The sequence below is a fragment of the Scylla paramamosain genome, chromosome 26 (genome assembly GCF_035594125.1).
Source record: "Scylla paramamosain isolate STU-SP2022 chromosome 26, ASM3559412v1, whole genome shotgun sequence".
Classification (NCBI taxonomy): Eukaryota; Metazoa; Arthropoda; class Malacostraca; order Decapoda; family Portunidae; genus Scylla; species Scylla paramamosain.
This window is the reverse complement of record NC_087176.1, coordinates 6,832,501-6,842,500: the sequence shown is the minus strand read 5'-3', so window position 1 is coordinate 6,842,500 and position 10,000 is coordinate 6,832,501. Positions and strand designations below refer to the sequence as shown.

At 41.0% G+C, this 10,000-nt stretch overlaps 1 protein-coding gene across 1 annotated transcript in view; it reads right to left on the bottom strand.

Moving 5' to 3' along the window:
• LOC135113506 (cytosolic Fe-S cluster assembly factor NUBP1-like) overlaps positions 1–10,000 on the bottom strand; it is a 248,727-nt gene that overhangs the window by 49,362 nt on the left and 189,365 nt on the right. The window lies entirely within an intron of this gene.

Below are 10,000 nucleotides of genomic sequence, written 5' to 3'. Positions count from 1 at the left end.
CCGACCCTGCTGTTCCCTGTCCCGGCCCCACGTCTACTCTGCCCCCCGCCTCTCACCATCTTCCGCCCTCTCTACCGGCCCCCAGCTCTGCCGCCGAACCACCCAGACCTCCAGTCCCGTCCAGCTAACCACCTGGTCACGAAAACAATCTCTTTCGTTATTAAATTTACACAAGCAAGAAGCAAAGTCGTAAATTCTCTCTCTCTCTCTCTCTCTCTCTCTCTCTCTCTCTCTCTCTCTCTCTCTCTCTCACAAGCTAGTTCATCCTTGCAGTTTTCATGGAAATAAAAAAAAAAAAACACACAAGAAATCATAGGAAAGTTAACTGTTTGAATTCTTGAAATGCAGGAGACAGGAAAAGGAGAAGGAAGAAGAGCACGAGGAGGAGGAGGAGGAGGAGGAGACAAGGGTGCTGTGAGAGTGAGTTGACGGCGTAAAAACACCATTCCATCAAGAGGCGTCGCAGGATGTTGAACGAATCTCCCAGAACTCTTACAGAACTCTCCAAGAAACTCTCACTCACGGAACTCTCCTAGGATTCTCACTCACAGGACTCTCCAAGGACTCTCAATCACAGGACTCTCCCAGGACTTTCCCAGGACTTTATGCCTTTGTGTTGGGAAGGAAGAGAGAGAGAGAGAGAGAGAGAGAGAGAGAGAGAGAGAGAGAGAGAGAGAGAGAGAGAGAGAGAGAGAGAGAGAGAGAGAGAGAGAGAGAGAGAGAGAGAGAGAGAGAGAGAGAGAGAGAGAGAGAGAGAGAGAGAGAGAGGAAGGGGAGATGGAAGGAAAGGAAGGAGGATAAAGGGAGAGGGAGAGAGGGAAGGAAAGGGAGAAGAAAGGGAAGGGAAGGGAGGTGGAGAATATGTGATCGTTTTCAAGTGAATTGTCAGAGAGAGAGAGAGAGAGAGAGAGAGAGAGAGAGAGAGAGAGAGAGAGAGAGAGAGAGAGAGAGAGAGAGAGAGAGAGAGAGAGAGAGAGAGAGAGATAAATGACTGGTTATTGTATTGGCGGGAGTATGAAAATATATGAGTTTCGCTTTTAGTTAAATACTGTTAATGTTTCCTTTAGTCATCCAAAGTCACTGTAACTATGTAATATAGTATGTAACTTACTCTGTTACTAATTTATTATAACTCAAATGAAAAGAGAGAGAGAGAGAGAGAGAGAGAGAGAGAGAGAGAGAGAGAGAGAGAGAGAGAGAGAGAGAGAGAGAGAGAGAGGTGATGGTGACAGTTCAAATTATTAAAGGCTATGGTCTCTCTCTCTCTCTCTCTCTCTCTCTCTCTCTCTCTCTCTCTCTCTCTCTCTCTGGAAAGGGAGGAGAAGGAAAGGAAGAGAAAGGAGGAGGAGGAGGAGGAGGAGGAGGAGGAGGAGGAGGAGGAGGAGGAGGAGAAAAGGAAAAAAAAATATGAGGGGAAAATTTAAAACTATTCCCATGAGTCTTTGCGAGAAAAATGACAAGGTAAAGAAGAAAAAGAGTGATGCAAATAATTAATTTCCTTGGACAAGTAAAGCCCACTTGAGGTGAGGAGGAAGAGGAGGAGGAGGAGGAAGACCACCCACATCTTTCATTCCATCCTTCCTCTTCTTTTGTTCTCTCTCTCTCTCTCTCTCTCTCTCTCTCTCTCTCTCTCTCTCTCTCTCTCTCTCTCTCTCTCTCTCTCTTTCTCTCTTTCTAAGGTATTTATGGGTCTGAAATTTTGATATTAAATGTTTAAAAGCCCCGAACAGAGAGAGAGAGAGAGAGAGAGAGAGAGAGAGAGAGAGAGAGAGAGAGAGAGAGAGAGAGAGAGAGAGAGAGAGAGAGAGAGAGAGAGAGAGAGAGAGAGAAAATTCCTTTTATTATATTTGAGTCTCCTTGTGATAAAACAAAAGGTCAAGGCCAGAGAGGAGGAGGAGGAGGAGGAGGTAAAGTTTTCTCTTCCTTTTCCTCCTTTCCTGAATTCGTATTTTTTTACTTTTTTTTATTTCACTTCCGGTCTCTAGACACACACACACACACACACACACACACACACACACACACACACACACACACACACACACACACACACACACACACACACACCAGTTTCTTTAGCACAACCTCCCCCCACCTCTCTCTCTCTCTCTCTCTCTGTCTTCATTGAACCTAAGCTTTGTAATATTTTCTTCTTCCTAACAATACCTCCTCTTCCTCCTCGTCCTCATCCACATATACCACCACTAGGGCACTCATTTCTTCTTTCCTTCACTCTTGTCTCCTCGCCCACCACCACCACCACCACCACCACCATCTCCTCCTCCTCCTCCTCCTCCTCCTCCTCCTCCTCCTCCTCCTTCTTCCTGCTCCTCCTCCAGGCTCGAGGGGACGCAGGGCATGCTGGGAGTCTTTTGAGAGCAAGGGGCGTGAGATCACATTCCCAGCAGCTCTTGTCACGGACGGATATTTCTTTATGGGGAGGAGGCGACCCGAGGGAGGGAGATGTCGGGAGTACGCTGGGGTTATTTAAATCAATGATTTTTTGTTATCTTTGATATTGTGTATTGTCTTCTGTGGTACGTATGTGGTAGTTGTGTTTTCTGATTGTTTACGTTTAAAAACGTAAAAAAAAAAAAAATAGCCCATAATGTCGTGTGTTTTACAGTAAAAAAATACTGATAGAGAAAAAAATTCAAGTATTATCTTTGCTTTATTTATTTATTTTTTTAATGCAGGAGGGACACCAGCCAAGGACAACAAAAATCCAATAAAAGAAAGCGTTAGAAATTGAAGGATAAGTGTTTTAAAACCTCCCTCTTGAAGGAGTTCAAGTCATAGGAAGGTGGAAATACAGAAGTAGGCAGGGAGTTCCAGAGTTTACCTGAGAAAGGGATGAATGACAGGATACTGGTTAACTCTTGCATTAGAGAGGTGAGCAGAATAGGGGTGAGAAAAAGAAAGTCTTGTGCAGCAAGGCCGCGGGAAGAGGGGAGACATACAGTTAGCAAGATCAGAAGGGCAGTTAGCATGAAAATAGCGGTAGAAGATAGTTGGAGATACAACATTGTGGCGATGAGAGAGAGGCTGAAGACAATCAGTTAGAGGAGAGGAGTTGATGAAACGAAAAGCTTTTGATTCCACCCTGTCTAGAAGAGCGGCATGAGTGGAAGTTAAGTGAAGGTATGAGTGAAGTTTCTAATTTAGACTATAAGAAAAGGACAGATCGAAAATGTTCAGTGTAGAAGAGGGGGACAGTTGAGTGTCACTGAAGAAAAGAGGATAGTTGTCTGGAGGGTTGTGTCGAGTTGATAAATCCAGGAACGAGTTTTTGAGGCATTGAACAATACCATGTTTGCTCTGCCCCAATCAGAAATTTTAGAGAGATCAGAAGTCAGGCGTTCTGTGGCTTCCCTGCGTGAACTGTATACTTCCTGAAGGGTTGGAGATCTACGAAAAGACATGGAAAAGTGCAGGGTGGTATCAACAGCGTAGGAGTGGATAGGACAAGAAGTTTGATTTAGAAGAACATTGATGAATAATAGGAGGAGTGGGTGACAGGACAGAACCCTGAGGAATACCACTGTTAATAGATTTAGAAGAACAGTGGCCGTCTACCACAGCAGCAATAAAACGATCAGAAAGGAAACTTGAGATGAAGTTACACAGAGAAGGATAGAAGCCGTAGGAGGGCAGTTTGGAAATCAAAGCTTTCTGACAGACTCTGTCAAAAGCTTTTGATATGTCTAAGGCAACAGTAAAAGTTTCACCAAAATCTCTAAATAAAGATGACCATGACTCAGTAAGGAAAGCCAGAAGATCACCAGTAGAGCGGCCTTGACGGAACCCATACTGGCTATCAGATAGAAGGTTGTAAAGTGATAGATGTTTAAGAATCTTCTTGTTGAGGATAGATTAGAAACTTTAGATAGGCAAGAAATTAAAGCAATACGACGGTAGTTTGAGGGATTAGAACCTTTTTTAGGCAAACCTCCAGGAAGAAGTAAAGGTAGATGTTGACAGACAGAGTTGAAGGAGTTTGAAAAGGCAAGATGCAAGCATGGAGACGCAGTTTCGGAGAATAATAGGAGGGACCCCATCAGGTCCATAAACCTTCCGAGGGTTCAGGCCAGCGAAGGCATGGAAAACATCATTGCGAAGAATTTTAATAGGTAGCATGAAGTAGTTAGAGGCTGGAGGACAGGGAGGAACAAATCTTGAATCGTCCAAGGTAGAGTTTTTAGCTAAGGTTTGAGCAAGAGTTTAGCTTTAGAGATAGATGTGATAGCAGTGGTGCCATCTGGTTGAAACAAAGGAGGGAAAGAAGAAGCAAAGTTGTTTGAGATATTTTTTTACCAGAAGTCAAAAGGGGAGTTAGATCTTGAAAGATTTTGACACTTTCTATTAATGAAGGAGTTTTTGGCTGGTTGGAGAACAGACTTGGCATGGTTCCAGGCAGAAATATAAAGCGCATGAGATTCTGGTGATGGAAGGCTCAAGTACCCTTTGTGGGCCACCTCTCTATCATGTATAACACGAGAACAGACTGTGTTAAGCCAAGCTTTGGAAGATTTAGGTCGAGAAAAAGAGTGAGGAATGTACGCCTCCATGCCAGACACTATCACCTCTGTTACGCGCTCGGGACACAGAGAAGGATCTCTGACATGGTATGTGTTGTCTATAATAAACAAAATGATAAAACAAATATACATACAAAAAGAAAATGTTCTTATTATCTTTCTTATTATTTACGTGCCTAAAATGAAAAAAAAAAAAAAAAAAAAAAACAAGGAGTGATGGCTAGTTGATTCCCTGACATGTCTTGTTACTCTTACTTTGAAACAGCTGAGGTCGTAGGAAGCTGGAGAGCGTAAATAGGAGCAGTCCCAGAGATTACCCGTGAGAAGAGATGAAAGAGTCAAGACGCTAACTCTTGTATTAGGTACTTTTAAAAATTTGAGAATTTAGACTTTAACATTTCTTACTGATGTAATGGATAGGTTGGAGAACAGATTTGGCATGACTCCGGAAAGAGATATACAGAGCATGAATCTCAGGAGATGGAAGATTGATGTGCTGTCCGTGACCCGTCTCTCTAACCTGGACAGAACAAGAAGGTTAACGAGTTTTGAGATCAGAGAGTGTGCGGAGTGTACGCCTCCCCGCCAGAGACAATCAGACCCGTTATCAGCTCACAGAGAGATGAGTGTGACGCGGCAGCAATAGTCACACGAGAAGCAAACAACATTTGCCTTCCGCTAACCTTCCTCTTCCTCTTCTTATCCTCTATGCTCGTATTCAGAAACGTTTTGCTCCCTCACCACGGCTATCTTCAGATGCCACAGAGATGATTAGCTGGGATCTCAGAAGTGTTTATCTTGTTAATTACGTAGAAATCTTGTTTATGTGTCACTTGAACCATAAAAACATCCTCGAAAATTCATGTCACTTCAACCAGAACCTTTTGAATGTATTCGCGGTGTGGCACAGAAGCGTTTCATAATATAGTTTTATTTGCTAACCTCCAACCTTTCCTGAAATAATAAAAAAATAGAGTAACAGTAGCAATAGTCATTCCAGGGAGAGGCAGAATAGCAGAATTGTAGCGCCAGAACCACTTAGTATATTGGAATAAACTTTTTTCCTTTGTAATCTTAATACTTCCGGAATTCAAGAGAGAGAGAGAGAGAGAGAGAGAGAGAGAGAGAGAGAGAGAGAGAGAGAGAGAGAGAGAGAGAGAGAGAGAGAGAGAGAGAGAGAGAGAGAGAGAGAGAGAAATAATTAAATATCCTTTTATTTCTAAAATATTCAATTTGTTGAATTTCTGAGGATTTCATTTCTTCCTTTATTCCTCCATTTATTCGTCTTCTTTTCATCGTTCTATGTTTCTGTTATTAAATTCTGTCATTACTCTAATTCCTTCAATAAATCAGAACTTCTCAATCTCTCGTTTTACTGCATCTGACTGTTGCTTTTCTGGGTATTTCATTTCTTGTTTTATTCCTCCATTTACCATTTTTTTTTCCATCACTCCATCTCTCTATTTCTTTTTTTAATAATTATTCCAATTCCTGTAATTCAGACCTCAAATCTTTCGTTTTACTTTATTGGACTTGTGTTATTGAGAATAAGATTTCTTCTTCTGCCTGTCCACTTATTCATCTTTTCACCATTCTATCTATATATTACTTATTTCTATCATTATCCGAGTTCCTTCAATAATTCAGACTTTCTCAATCTCTCGTTTTACTTCATTTGACTGCTGCTTTACTGGGGAATTCATTTCTTGTTTTATTCCTCCGTTTATCCATTTTTTTTTATCTACTCTATCTTTCTATCGACGATTTCTACTATTACTCCAATTCCTTCTGTAATTCACATCTCAAATCTTTCGTTTTATTTCATTTAACTTTTGCGTTTTTAAGAATTTCTTCCTATATTCCTCCACTTATCCACCTTTTCATCACCCTATCTCTCTATCATTAAGTTCTCCCATTAATTCCTTCCCTGTTATATAATTCAGACGTTCTCACGTTTTACTTCATTTGTCCACCTGGCCGTGCGTCCCTCAGTCCCCGTGTCTCCCCTCATTTCCATAGAATCGTCCTCATGTTTTCGAGCCAATATCACTATTCAAGCTGTCACGAGCAGAGGAAGAGCCGAGAGGGACAGGAGAGGGATCCAGTGCTTCTTTGGATGTGGTGGTGGTGGTGGTGGTGGTGGTGGTGGTGGTGGTGGTGGTGGTGGTGGTGGTGGAGGTGGTGGTGGAAGGTTGGGTGAGATATTTGCAATTTAAGTGAAAGAGGATTACTTATAGAAGGATAGAAATGTGTATGTATTCTTCATGGATTTAAAGGGAAGTATATGGTGATAACGGAAGCATTTTTAGAATATCTGTAAAGTTTGTAAGTTGTAAAGTAAAGAATATTTGTAAAGTTTTTAAGTTGTAAAGAATATTTTGGTAAAGTTTATGGTGAGGGAAAACAGTTATCAAATCTGTTCATTCCTTCTTCACTTCTTTTAATTTCTCATACACTTTTTTCTCTCTCCTTTTGATCTTTCATTTCTTCACTCATCCGCATTCCTACCTCCTTCCCTTCCTTCTCTTCTTCCCCTTCACTCTGCTACATTATTTTTTTCTCCTTCATTCATTCATTCCTTCACTCATCCAGATTTCACACTTCTTCCATTCCTTCTCTTCTCCCTCCTTCACCCATCACCATAACTTCCTCTCTTCCTCCCTTGTTCTTTCTCTTCTTCCTCCCTTCCTCCTTAACGCTCCTGTCCATCTTTCTTTCCTCTTTTATTCTCCTCTTCCCTCACTTCCTGTTTTTGTCTTCTAACCTAACCTACTTTCCTCCCTTCCTTATCCTCATTTCAGCTCTTTCCTCTCTCTTAATTTTCTCTTTTCCACTTTTATTCATTTCTTTCCTTCTTTCCATGTGTTTTTCATTCGTTTTTTACCATATTAATTTTTGTTGTCCTCATGTTTTCTTTCTTTTCGTTTTTCTCTCTCCTCTGTTCGTTCCGTCGGTCTTTTATTCAATATTCTTTTCTTTCTCTTTTCTACTCTTTCCCTTTTTATTCTATATTTCCATATTTTCACGTCTATGCCAGCCGTTATTCCTTTTCCTACTTTTTTCCAGTTTTTCCTTTCCCTTTCTTTCATCCTTTCTCTTATCTATCCTTTATTCCGTCCTCTTCCCTTATTATGCCTTTTTCCTTCATCACAACATTCCTTCTTCCTTTTCTTTCATTCCTTCCCTTTATCCATTTCAGTTTCCTACCCTTTCTTTTATTTATTCATTATTCTCTCCCCTTCACTTCAACATTTACTCTTCCCTTTCATTCATTCATTCCTTATCCATTCCATTTTCTACCCTTCATTTCGTCTCCTTTTTCCCCACAACCTCATTTTTTTTCCCTTTTGTCCCAACCTTTTCTTCCCTTTCTTTAATTCCTTCCTCTCTTTCCTTATTCTCTCTTACCTTTATTTCCCTCATCCCAATCTTTTCTTTCCCTTATTCATCCGATTTACCCTTTTTCTTTCATTTCTTTCCTTACTCATCCTTGATTCCATCCTCTTTCCTCTCTCTCCTCCTCTTTTTCCTTTCATGCTAACCTTTTCTTTTCTTCCCATTTTCTTCCCTTCCCTTCTTTTCTCTTCTTCCCAAAACCCCAACATTTTGTTTACCCTTTCTCTCTCACTCTCTCTCCCTTTTCCATCAGTCCTACCCTTCCCTTCCCCTCTCTACCCTATAACCCCAACATTTTTTTTTCCACTTTCCCTCTCCCTCTCTCTTTTTCCACCAGTCTCGCAGCCCGCACCTTCAGGAGTGAATGAAAACCTGCCTGACGAAGACCTGAAGAGGCTGTCACGGTGGGCAGGCCGCGTGGTATTGCCTGGAAAAATACGGCGGGATATTTTGGCAGGAGTGGATGGGGATGGGACACTGCAGGGCCTTGGGAGGGCTGAAGGGATAGGGAAGGGGCAGGGAAGAGGCAGGGGATGGGCAGGGAAGGAGTAGTAAGGGACGTGTCACTCCTACAGGGGAAATATGTGGGTAAGGCACAATCTCTCTCTCTCTCTCTCTCTCTCTCTCTCTCTCTCTCTCTCTCTCTCTGCTTCTCTCACTATCTTTTGTTTCCACGTCTCTCTCTCTCTCTCTCTCTCTCTCTCTCTCTCTCTCTCTCTCTCTCTCTCTCTCTGTGTGTGCGTGTGTGTTAAAATGTTTACCCTCCACTCGTTATTTTCCGCTTTAATTGTTTTATCTCCGCCTCTTTCTCTCTCTCTCTCTCTCTCTCTCTCTCTCTCTCTCTCTCTCTCTCTCTCTCTCTCTCTCTCTCTCTCTCTCTCTCTCTTTCTCTGACAACAACTCATATTCATTCTCCCCTGTTTTGTTTCCTCGTTATTTCAATTTAATGTGTTTACTCTCACCACTACACGTCCCTCCTTCTCCCTCTCTCCCCCTCCCTCTCACGCTCACTTTCTCTTATAGTCTTCACCCTATTTCGAGGTCTAAATTTCTCCTCCCTTACTGTTCACTCCTCAGTTTTTTTTTTTTTTTTTCACTCATTTTAGGGCGATCCTTTTTCTTCTCTCACACACTTCATATCTTCCACCTTTCTGCTACTGTAACTCTCTCTCTCTCTCTCTCTCTCTCTCTCTCTCTCTCTCTCTCTCTCTCTCTCTCTCTCTCTCTCTCTCTCTCTCTCTGCATTTCGCTAGTCTTATTTTTTTATTTTTCTGCTTTTATGTTTTACTTTTCCTTGTCAATAAATCAATGTTATTTTTCATTTTCTTTTTTTATTCTTACGTATTATTTTTTTCTTTATTTTCTTGTCTTTCAACTTATCTTTACTGTCTAATTTTTGTTTTTAGTGTATTGTCTCCTTTTTCTTTTACCTTATTTCATTCTCAGCTTTTTTTTTTCTTATTTCTTTTTTCGTCCCTCACTCAAGTCACTTCCTTCTTTATTCTAACCTTCACTTCACATCCTCTTCTTTTTCTCTATCGTTTTTAGTGTCTTTTTATTTTTCTTCTATTCTTTTTTTTGTTTTATTTTTTTTCTCTGTTTTCCAGGCTCTTTTTCTCTGATGTCTTTCTCTTCCTCCTCCATTTAATTATTTTTTTTCTTCTTTTTTTCGTACATCACTTCATACATCTTTCTTCTTCATCTCATTCCTCAATTTTTCGTCTATCCTTCATTTCACTTCCCATCATCACCCTCCTCCCTCATTCCTAATTTGTCTCGTCCACCATTTAACTTCTTTTTCATTCTATCCTTTAGTGCACTTCCTATCCTTCTTCTTCACCTCATCATTCTCCCTCATTCCTGAACATTTCGTTAATCATTCAGCCTCTGCCATTCACTTATTTCTTCTTCTTCTTCTACAACTGGTTATTCTCCCTCATTCCTCAAATTTATCCTTTTATTACACTTTTGTTCGTACATTACTTCATATCTTTTTTTTTATCACATTCCTCATTTTTTTCGTCCATAACTCAACTTCTTTCTCATTCCTTTACTTTCAGTCCTCC